Source organism: Loxodonta africana, chromosome 26 (assembly GCF_030014295.1).
Source record: "Loxodonta africana isolate mLoxAfr1 chromosome 26, mLoxAfr1.hap2, whole genome shotgun sequence".
Taxonomy (NCBI): Eukaryota; Metazoa; Chordata; class Mammalia; order Proboscidea; family Elephantidae; genus Loxodonta; species Loxodonta africana.
The window spans coordinates 12,998,111-13,010,174 of record NC_087367.1 but is presented as its reverse complement, the minus strand read 5'-3'; positions in this window follow the sequence as shown (position 1 = coordinate 13,010,174).

Genomic DNA, 12,064 nt, shown 5'->3' with positions numbered 1-12,064 from the left:
GATATCGATGCTTATGTGTTACATTTCATTTTTGATGATTTCTAATTTTCCTCGATTCATACATGGTACATTCCACATTCCGAGTATTAATGGATGTTTGAAGCTGTTTCTTCTCATTTTGAGTCATGCCACATCAGCAAATGAAGGTCCTAAAAGCCTGACTCCATCCACATCATTAAGGTCGACTCTACTTAGAGGAGGCAGCTCTTCCCCAGTCATATTTTGAGTTCCTTCCACCCTGGTGGGCTCATCTTCTGGCACTACATCAGACAATAGGAGTCAATAGTTGATTACATTCAGTGACAGATGTTCTTGTTTTCTATGCTTACCGTTGTTTCTTATAACCTCCATTTCCTTCTGGACTGTCTCCATGGGCCTTGGATGGTCAGTTCTCATAATCTTTTTATCCTCAAAGGTCTATTCTTTGCTCCCTCTTGGACAATGTTGCCAGAGAGGTGACAGTTGTGCATTCTGGGGTTCCAAATGAGTTGTATAAAGTGTTGATTTCTGTTGATAGTCATGCCTTGCTAGTGATCCCCTGTGACTGATTATCAGAGAAGGCCCACACTGGGCCCTGGCTCTTCCAGGCTGTCTCCTAGCACTCAGTGAGTCCAAATCACATGACATGGGCTAGGTTGCTCTTCAGTGCTCCATTGTTTACTTCTGGATGTTTTTTTCTCTTCAAGCACCCATGTCCTCAAGGCTCTAAAGCTGCCTGCCTAACTTCCCGGTAGGCTTTCACTCCATATGGGTCCACCCTGGGTCCCCACACCCTGACTCTCTTCCTTTATCACACAAGCCCTCTTGTGCCCCATTCCCTAAAGGTAAACCTCCTGGGATGGCAGGAGGTCAGCTGAGTAAATCACACTGAGTTTGACATCTTTCCCAAGTAACCTTTACATTTCAACAAGACCAATGCTTGTGATGTTTGGGTAGTTGTCATTTTTTTTTTTAAGTTAGTAGACTTTTTTTTTTTTTTAGAGCTGTTTTAGGTTCACAGAGAAACCGAACAGAACGTACAGAGCTCTTATGTACCTCCTTCTGCCCGACAAACACACCTAAAAATCAATTCCAACTCATGGCAACCCCATGTGTTACAGAATAGAATAGTTTCATAAGGTTTTCATTTTGGAAAAAAAAAAAAAGATAAAATATTTTGTATTTACTACCTCCCCAACACACCTGTAGAATACTTTCAAAAATATTTATTTTCATTTTTATTTTTGACGAAAATATACAGAGCAAAACATGCACCCATTCAACAATTTCTGTGTGTACAGTTCAGTGACATTAGTTACATGCTTCATTTTGTGTTGACAATCTTGCTATTTTTACTCAAATTGTTTTACCACCTTTAACTTAGACTCACTGTTCTCCTGGTCTTCTCATCTAAACTGTAGATTTACTGTTGTCAATTTGTTCTCATACACATAATCTTTTAAGAAAGCTCAATTCTCAATGCATACATTCCTTACTTACTGAGTTAAACTGTTGTTTAGTCTAAAGATGACTTCAGGGGATAGTTTTAGTTAAAAGTTAAAAGAATATTTCAGGCCAATAGTTGCACGGATTTCTTCCCTTCTCAGTGGGTCCAGTAAGTCTGGAATCTTTGAGAATTTGAAGTTCTTTTCCACCTCTTTCTCCATTTTGATCAGTATCTGTCTATTGTGGCTGCGATTAAAACATTCGTTAATAGTAGCTGGGTAGTTCTAGTTCTTCTGATCTCATGACAGAGGAGGCACTAGTTCATGGACTCCATTAGTCTACAGCCCATCTCCTTCTCTGATTTCTGGGTCTCCTTCCTCTTCTGTTGCTTCCTGTGAATAGAGACCTGTGAATAGATACCAATTGTTGTATCTTGGGTGGCTGCTCCCAAGCTTATATGACCCTAGGCACTCACTACTCACCGAATTAGGAGGTAGAACAAAAACTGAAAAAAACAGTATTAAGCCAATTGACTACATTGTCCCGTGAAATCATGGCCCCCATAGGGTTTTCCTGGTTGTAATCTTTACAGATGAAGATTGCCATGCCTTTCTTCTGCAATGCTGCTGGATGGAGTCGTACGGCCAACCTTTCAGTTAGTAGTCAAGTGCAAACTGTTTGTAGCACCCACGAACCTTAACTCATGCACAGTTTCCCCGTTACCGATGATTTGCACTTCTGTGCTACATTTGTGGCAATTGATGAAAAAATATCTGTACGCTATTATTAACATTAGGGTTCACTCTTTGTGTTGTGCAGTTCTATGGATTTTGACAAATGCATAATGTCATAATCCACCATTACAATTTCATACAGAATAATTTCACTTACCTGTTCCTTGCTCCTCCCATCCCCAACCCTGGAAGCCACTGATCTTTTTACTATCTCCATACTAAACCAAAAACCAAACCCAGTGTCATCGAGTCGATTCCAACTCATAGCATCCCTATAGGACAGAGTAGAACCGCTCCATAGAGTTTCCAAGGAATGTCTGGTGGATTCGAACTGCTGATCCTTTGATTAGCAGCCTTAGCACTTAACCACTATGCCACCAGGGTTTCCACTATCTCCATAGTTCTGCTTTTTCCAGAATGTCATATAGTTGGAATTGTTTGGGTAGTTGACATCCTTTCAAAAACTCTAACTTACGTATCTTTTTAGTACTTACCCTAACATACAGTTGCAGACATTGAGAATCCTGGACAGTAAGTGATTTCTTCAAGCTCATAAAACCAGTGAAAGGTAAAGTTCAAACTTCAGGCTAGGTCTTTGGACTTGCTATTCCTTGCTCCCCCCACCGTAACGCATTTGACTGAAAGGGTGGGGATTTCAGGTGTTGTAGGACACCGGTGGGGAGGAGATTCTGAATTTGGAGTGGCATCAGGATAGTGGCCAGTGATTCAAATCACATCACGTGGGGGCCACCGCTGCACGCACATGCAGCCATAGTGACCTACCTAATTCATCCACACTAGGCAAAAAACAAAAAAAAACAAAAAATTGCCATCGAGTCAATTCCGACTCATAGCCACCCTATAGGACAGAGTAGAGATGCTCCATAGTGTTTCCAAGGAGCAGCTGGTGGATCTGAACTGCCAACCTTTTGGTTAGCAGCCAAGTTCTTAACCACTGCTCCACCAGAGCTCCTAGTAGGCAAAGCATACGTTAATAATGAGTTTCCTTATAATCTCTCCTCTTTGGTCATGTATAAATACAATCACAGATCTCCTATTTATTCTGTTGATGGTGAGAAAAATTTTATGAATTCTAAAGCGCCTTAGGAAAAGAACCTGGGTGTCACTGGCCTTGGTACGGGTGGCAAACACTTGCTAGACTTGGAGTTGTTGAGTACATGGGACCAGAGGCACGCTGGAAGCATGGAAAGAGCTGCACTTGGCAACTAGACAGAATATTGACCGTCTTGTCTCAGATAGCATCCACCCCCTCCCAGATCCTGGTGATTGTATCTCTGGATTCCTTTATTTATAGCACTGTCACAATCTGTAATTATGTTGCTTTTTTCTTGACTGGTTTGTTTATTATCTGTCTTACCCATCCAAATGCAAGCTCCATCTGTCCAGCTTGCCTATTTTGTATATCACCGTATCCAAGGAGTCTGGTTTAATATCTAGTCCATAGTGGGAGCTCAAAAACTGTTAAATGAATGAAGGCAGGAAGGAATACTGGCTTGGTCACCATTATGGATTGAATTGTATCCCCTGAAAATGTGTATCAATTTGGCTAGGCCATGATTCCCAGTATTGCGTGACTGTCCACCATTTTGTCATCTGATGTTATTTTTCTGTACTGTAAATCCTACCTCTATGATGTTAATGAGGCAGAATTAGTGGCAGTTATGTTAGTGAGGTAGGACTCAGTCTACAAGATTAGATTGTGTTTTAAGTCAATTTCTTTAAGCCAGTTTCTTTTGAGATATAAAAAAGAGAATTGAGCAAAGAGACATGGGGACATCCTACCATGAAGAAATAAGAGCCAGGAGAATAGCACATCCTTTGGACCCAGGGTTCCTGTGCCTAGAAGCTTCTCAACCAGGGAAAGATAGATGACAAGGACCTTCCTCTAGAGCTGGTAGAGAGAAAAAGCCTTCCTCTAGAGCTGGCACCCTGAATTTGGGCTTCTAGTCTATTAGACTATATGACAATATTCTGTTTGTTGTAACCACACACTTGTGGTACTTCTGTTATAGCAGCACTAGATAACTAAGACAGCCACTTCCCAGCCATGTGATGTTTTCTTCATTTCAGCTTTTACACCTGCAATATCAGATAGCACCTGAACACCCACCTTGCAGCATGTTGGAAGAATTACTTGAAATCCCATGTGTGAAGTGATGTCTGATCTATATTAAGCGATGAACTAATATTAGTTCCTTTTCTTCTTGAGACGAGCCATTGTTCAAGTGGATGACAATCCAGTACAGGAAATCAGACAGGATGTTCCCATTTCGCCTACAATGTGTACATTTATTAAAGACAGTAAATGAGTGTATAAAACTGTAGGCAGGGCATAGAACCCTGCCTGGTGAAACTAAATTGGGTAAAAGCTTATGGGCTCCCACAGTGGCTTGTGTAAATGACCACACAGCTGGAATTATATGTTTACTTGTCTGTTTCCTGTTCTAGTCGCTGTAGGGAGAGGAAAATATTCTCCTCAGTTTTGTTATCCTGCTGCCTGGCACGGGGTCTGCTATCTAGTAGGCGCTTAATCAGTGTACATTGAATGAACAAAGTGGTGGTTGAGCCGAGTCTTACAGACTCATCAGGCAGACAGACATGGGGAGGCCCTCTAGACAGTGGGGAGGGGAGGTGCAAAGGCATGGCTGCCAAAAAGGCCAGGTATGTTCTAGGAGGAAAGCCTGGGGAAGGCCATGGAACATCTAGGGAGGCAGGGAGTGAGTGCTTGAAGTTGAAGACTTCAGAGGGGAGGGTATTATTTCTGGAAATTCCCACATCAGGACTTGGGCCCCACATTCCCAAAGTCCATGAAGGTGTAAGCGATGGGAGTGAGTGAGTCAAAGCACTGAGAGGCAGAGGTCCAGGATGAAGAAACAGAGGGTGCTGAAGTCACGAGGAAGGTGGTGGGGTGGGGAAGGAGATGCAGCCTGAGTGAGGGGCCAAGGGCTTTGGTAAATACAGTGGAGTGATCTGAAGGGAAGAGCAGGGTCAAAATAGTTATGTCCCAAATGGAGGTGACAATACATGTAGCTGTGCTTTGAGTGGTTTACTCAACATTGGGGGCAGGAGGGCACCGATCTAACTCCACTCCTTCCTACAGGCCACCACTAAGATCTGCAAGACTCGGGCAAGAGTGCAAATGGAGGTGCTGGCCCACAGCTCCTCCCTTCTCTCCCCACTCTGATTCCATCCAGCGTGCATGGGGGCAGTCTAGCCTGCACTGCTGAGCCCCACCAACACCCCACCAATAGCTACCCTCAGGACTTTTGGATGCACTCTGTTGGCACAGTCCATAGGCCCAGAGTATTTATGTAGGAGATCGTGGGGCCCCAGGTATCTGGAGCTTGTTCAGTGCAGGCGTGGGTGGCTGTGTGCCCTTGGCTTCATGGACTCCTGAGTTTGCCTGTGGGGTGGGGCGTTACCAAGAAAAGCTAGGAAGGGATCCTGGACAGGGTTTGCTTGTCCAGGTGAAACGATGATTCTGCCATCATATTGCTTCCTTACTAGATGGCACACATTTGTGAAATGATCTATTGTGGCGGAGAAAATAGCCACACCATGCAGTTGTCTTATTCTCTTCAAACAAATGGGCTTTTTTTGGGATGAACAAAAATACACTTCAAGGTTATTCCCCTCTTGAGGAAATACCTTAGCGATTTCCAACTCCTTTTTAACCACGATGACCCACAGCCAAGTTTGGCCCATGAGTGAGGGCTCTCCTGGGCCTGAACCCACTTCATGAACTTTATTTTCCTTTCTCTCTGGTTTTGTTGAACTCAGCTGCATCCCAGGCAGGGTGGCCCTGTGCTCAGGGTCAGGAGGACAATATGGTGTTCCAGGGAATTAGTAACAAATCTTGTCCACCTGAGCACTTGGCTTTGCCTTCTGACTCCATTCGGCTTGTTCATTTGATTAAAATTCACACCATCAAGGTGTCACTGTGACCCAGGAGCATCAGCTGGGTGAGACCTGGGCACTGTCCCACTGCTGGCCAGGCCTGCTAACAAAGGTGTTTGGTCTAGGTCCCTGACCTTCACCCATGCTAGGACTGGTGTTTCGAATGTCTCTATGTTTATGTAACTCTAGAAGGGAGACACACTCAGTTGTGACATTCGTTAAACGGGCTGGAACCAGAGGACTTGATCCTAGTTGTATTCTGCCACAAGTTGGCTGTATAACCCTAGATAGGTCACTTAACCTCTGAATGGTGATTTCTTCTTCTATCCTAAGAGAAGCCTTACTAGTCCTTCCTACCTCATAGGAGTCTCTTGAGGATCTAATGAGCCAACACAAGTCAAGTCTTTTGGAATGTGTAATGCCCATTGAAATTTAAGAGATTATTATCACTGTGGTGTGAGTCATTTGTCATCTCCTTTCCAAAGTGACAGCTCTGCATGAGAGCAGCTTTGCTGCAGGGAAGGTGGAGAGATGATGATGTGGAAAGATGTAGGGTGGGGACTGGGGAACCCAGGAAGCCTGGAGGGGAAGCTGAGGTGAAGGAAGCTGTTAGAGGAATTGAGGATCTTCTAGGGTCACTACAGTGTTGCTATAGGGTCACTATGAGTTGGAATCAACTCGGTGGCAATGGGTTTGGTTTGTTTTTTTTCGTTAGGGTCAAATTAGCGTTAGGCAATCTACAGACACTAGCTCAACTGATACTTACCACAACCTCTCGTGTATTTTTTATCACACCACCCCCATTGTTAGATGCCAACAAATTAATTCTGACTCATGATGACCCCATGGACAAAGAGTAAAACTGCTCCATAGCGTTTTCAAGGCTCTGATCTTTCAGAAGCAGATCTCCAGGTCTGTCTTTCAAGGTGCCCCTGGGTGGGTTTGAACTGCCAATCTTTCAGCTAGTAGTTGAGTGCTTAACCGTTGGTGCCACCAAGGCACTCCATACCACCCCGCCCTGCTAGAATTCTTGCCTTCCATGTGGGAGACCCAGAATTGATTCCTGGTCAATGCATCTCGTGTGCAGGCTCCCCTATCTGTCAGTGGAGGCTTGTGCATTGCTCTGATGCTAAACAGGTTTCAGCAGAGCTTCCAAACTAAGCCAGACTAGGAAGAAGGGCCTGGTGATCTACTTCCAAAAATAAGCCAGTGGAAACCCTGTGGTTCACAGTGGTCTTATCCCCAACTGTCGTGGATTGAATTGTGTCCCCCAAAATATGTGTCAATTTGGTTAGGCCATGATTCCCAGTATTATGTAGTTGTCCTCCATTTTGTGATTATAAATTTATGTTAAAGAGGATTAAGGTGGGATTGTAACACCCATACTAAGGTCACAACCCTGATCCAATGTAAAGGGAGTTTCCCTGTGGTGTGGCTGCACCACCTTTTATCTTACAAGAGATGAAAGAGAAGCAAGCAGAGAGTGGGGACTTCGTACCACCAATAAAGAAGCACTGGGAGAAGAGCTCGTCCTTTGGACCTGGAGTTCCTGCACGGAGAAGCTCCTGGTCCAGGAGAATATTGATGAGAAAGACCTTCCTCCAGAGCTGACAGAGACAGAAAGCCTTCCCCTGGAGGTGACCTCCTAAATTTGGACTTCTAGCCTACTAGACTGTGAGAAAATAAATTTCTCTTTCTTAAGCCATCCACTTGTGGTATTTCTGTTATAGTAGCACTAGGTGACTAAGACACCAACCAATCATGGGGTGATGCAGGACCAGCCAGCGTTTTGTTCTGTTGTACATGGGGTCACCATGAGTTGGGGCCGACTCAACAGCACCTAACAAAACTAAAAACAAACTACCCCTACCATATTAGAAGAAAGACAAAATGAAGAGAGCTAGCCTGACAGCATTCATCTGGTTAGTAAATGAGGAGCAGCGATTCAAACCCAGGAGTGTTTAACAGTAATATTCACCCCAGTGCACCATCTCCTCCCTTTCCCCCTCCCTTCCTGTGTTGCTCCTCCCTCAGACACAGGACTTTCAAAAACTCTGCTGAATTAATCAACGGGACAAACAGTAGTGGCCAAAGCATGTTTGGTGGGTTTGGTGGGAGAATTATCCTATATGTGAAATTTCAATGGGGAATCTTGAGAAAGGCAAATTAGTTTTGAAAAGATGAGTAAACATGAAAAGCCTGCAGCACAAATAGATGCACCCTGGTGCTCCATGGAGACACTGCAACAAACTTTCATGGTTAGCAATTTCTGTAGCTTAGAGGACCATGTGGAGAGTATGTGAGGATTCACCATTAGTGTTCAAGGAAAAGCGTCAAAGAAGCACCCAGAGGATGATGACAGAAAGAATAAAAAGTATAATAGTGGCCTTTGGAGCCCAGTGCTTAGTCAATTTTACTCAACTTTCTTTCCCCTTATGGACTTCATTTTTTTTTTCCACTAGAAAATGATAACCCCTGTATTTCACCCTTCTCAGGTGATGGAGGCTCTGTGCTTCTAGTTGCTTAGGCTAACAGCTTTGCTATCGTTCTTGTCTTTTCTCTCTTACACCCACATTGATCCTTCAGCAAAGACTGTTGGCTTTGCCTTCAAATTATAGCCAGAATATGACCACTTCTTCACCCCTGCCGGGGTCCCTGGGTAAGGAGATGGAGTAGAATCAATAGCAACTGGTTTGGTTATGGTTTTCACCATTGCCACCCTGATTAGACCACTATCATCTCTCATCTGGATTATGGGAATAATCTCATCACAGCATCCAGAGTGATCCTTTAAAAAGAATTAGACCATGTTACCCCTCTGCTCAAAACTCCACTCTTGTTGCCCACTTTCCTCTGAGGAAAAGCCAGAGGTGCTGCCGTCAGCTAGGAGGCAGGTCCTGCAGGACCTGGCTCTCTGTACTTCTTTGTCCTAACCCCCTACAGGTCTCCTCCACTCCCTTTTCTCTGCCCCAGCACACTGATCTGGTTTTTCTGGTCTCAGGGCCTTTCTCCTTACTGTTCTTTCTGTCCGGAACACCTTTCCCTCACTATCTGCATGACTCACCCTCCATTTTTTAAGGTTTGTCAGCAGAAGTTACCTTCTCACTGAGGTCTTTGATTGCTCCCTAATATTTCGCATCCCACCTCCCTGGTTTATTTTTTATCTCAGCATTTGCCACTATTTTGCATACAGCGAACTTTATTTAACTTGTTTGTCATGTGTCACCTCTAGGATGTAGTGCTTAGTCAATTTTGTTGAAGACTGGCTATCTATATCTATATCCCTCCGTGAGAGCTGAAATTTTTGACTGATTAGGCACACTTGAATTTGTAATGTCTGGAATAGTGCTTCACTCATAGCAGGCGTTCAGTAGATACTTGTTGAATGACTGAATGGAAAACAGAACTGTGCATATAAACATGTGGGCTTCTTCAGAGTTAGTTTTTGATTTCTAGTGGTGGCCACCCATGATATTGCATCCCAACACCAAATATTTGCACAATACCAAATGCTAATTTTTGTCTTTTGATTAGACGAGTTCCCATCACCTAACAGACTACCACCATTATTTGCCATTGACTCGATTCCTACTCAGGGTGGCTCTATGTGTGTCAGGGTAGAACTGTGCTCCATGGAGTTTTCAATGGCTGATTTTTTGCAAGCAGATCATCATGGCATAAGGAGAAAAACCACAATTCTGACGTACCTCTTGATAGAATTGAACCTCCAAACTTTTGGCTATTGGCCAAGCACATTAACCATTTGCATCACCCAGGGACTCCAGCTAGTAGGCAGAGGCAGTGTATTCTTTCTAGTATTTAAATATTTTCATCCTTCACTTCATTTCTTGCTCCTTTCCTTTCTTTTTTTTTTTTTTTTTTGTAGAGGGGGAAGAGGTTTGTGGAGGGAACAACTTAAGTTATTTTGGAGGTAGAGGGTAGAGGGTTTCAATTGCCTTGAGGAGAATTAGAAGAGTGTGCAAGGACAGAGATAAAGGCCAGGAGATCAACACCTCATATGGTGGTCACCAGGAAGTTAGTGTCCTCATCTTTTTCCTTCCCAGGGGAGCATTCTGAGAGAGCAGAGATTGGAAATCAAAACAAAGTGAGGTGGCAGAATATGAATTCTCACAATTCTTTTAAAGCTCATGGTATAAGGAGAAAAACCACCCCTGGCATTTCTTTACCCACAATGAGTGGTTTTCTCAGGCTCACTCATTCAGGGAGGAGGCTGTGTTTGAGTGTGGGGTGTGTGTGTATGTGTGTGCACTCCCAAGACCCTTGACTCAAGGGAATTATAAGGAAGAGCTCTGATGGGAAATCACAGCCACAGCTGTATAGTCGTTGCTTGGTCACTATTAGCTATATGACCTTGGACAAGTCACTTGCCTTCTTTGGGTCCTCGTTTTTACATCTTTAGATGAGAACCTTGGGTAACATAAATTCCTAATTTCCTTTAGAGTCTCTGAGTGGTGCAAATGGAGTCTCTGAGTGGTGCAAATGGAGTCTCTGAGTGGTTAACGCACTCGGCTACTAACTAAAAAGTTGGAAGTCTGAGTCCCACCAGAGGCACCATGGAAGGAAGGCCTGATGATCTACTTCTGAAAAAATCAGCCATTGAAAACCCTGTCGAGCACAGTTCTACTCTGACACACATGGGGTTGCCATGAGTTCGCACTGACTTGACAGCAATGTTTTTTTGGTTTAGTTTCCTTCAGTCCTGACATTTCATAAGGGTGTGCAATGGAGCAGGAAACCAGACAGTCCTGGGTAGTGGATGGTGCTGGCCACAATTCTCATGCTTCTCAGGCTCATGCTGACAAACTTGCAAGGACAGAGGTGGATAATGCTTTCAACCCTTGGGAATAATGTCTTCTAACTTGGTAAATTTCAGGAAGAAATGTATTATTCGGGTTGCCAAAGTCTCACCAGGTTCCCTAGGCCACCTTCATCTTCACTTCCACTGGCTGCCTGATTTCCATAATAGGAGCACAGACATTTGGTGGAGTCATTCTGCGGAGACAGGAACCCTGTGGTGTAGTCTGTGTGGTTTATGAAACAACTTAAAACCATCGCTGGCCAAAGCAGATCTTTATGCAGCTCATTAATACCTGGCAGTTTAAGTGACCCTAGTTAATGATACGTGGGGGAAAAATTGCCTGAAAGTTGTCTAAACGCAGAGCCAAAAATGCTCTCTGCATCTTATTATGTGGAAAATATCATTGAGAAATAAGATGATTTTAACATTATTCTTCTCCTTTGTGTTTATAAGGAATGATACAGGATTCAAGGAATCCTATATTCTGAAGGAAACAGAAAGAAAGGAAGCAAGAACACAACAAAGAAAATGCTTTTACAAACTTTGGAGTTTAGTGCCTTTGTAGGCCCATCTATCCCAGGACAGAATGCTCTGGGGGATAGTGGATAATACTACTGGAGGGACATAGACTATGATGAAGACCGTAGGTTATGGAAAGGATCAAGCAGTTCTTATATTGTCTGGTGTCTGAAGTGGGGAGGGTTTGAAGATCTTCTTCTTGCACCTGAAAGTATTTTGATGAGAACCAGCAACATGACCTCATGTTTGGGCTCTATTTTGTGCAGATTGTTATTTAGTTTCTTTCATGGATTCAGTTATGTTTTAAACAAGCAAACAAAACATCCTATGTCCGTAGACATGTGTTCTACCTCCAAGGGTCCCCACTATGCAGAAGCTGGAAGTTCATTCCTTTGATTGTGCCGTTATAGACTTTCCTAATAAAATAAAACATTTTATGAACCCAGAGCCTGTGGCCATGACACTAGAATAGGACAATCTTTCTCTGATTTTCTAATAAATGCTACATGACCCTGGCCTAGGTAAGACAGAATAGCATGCCACTTCAAGTGAGATCTGCAGCATCTTGGAATCCCTCCCTTTCTTCCCTTATCTCTTCCAGAAACAATGTATGAAGGGCTCCCCACGTTTAGCACGTGGAGCCCTGTAG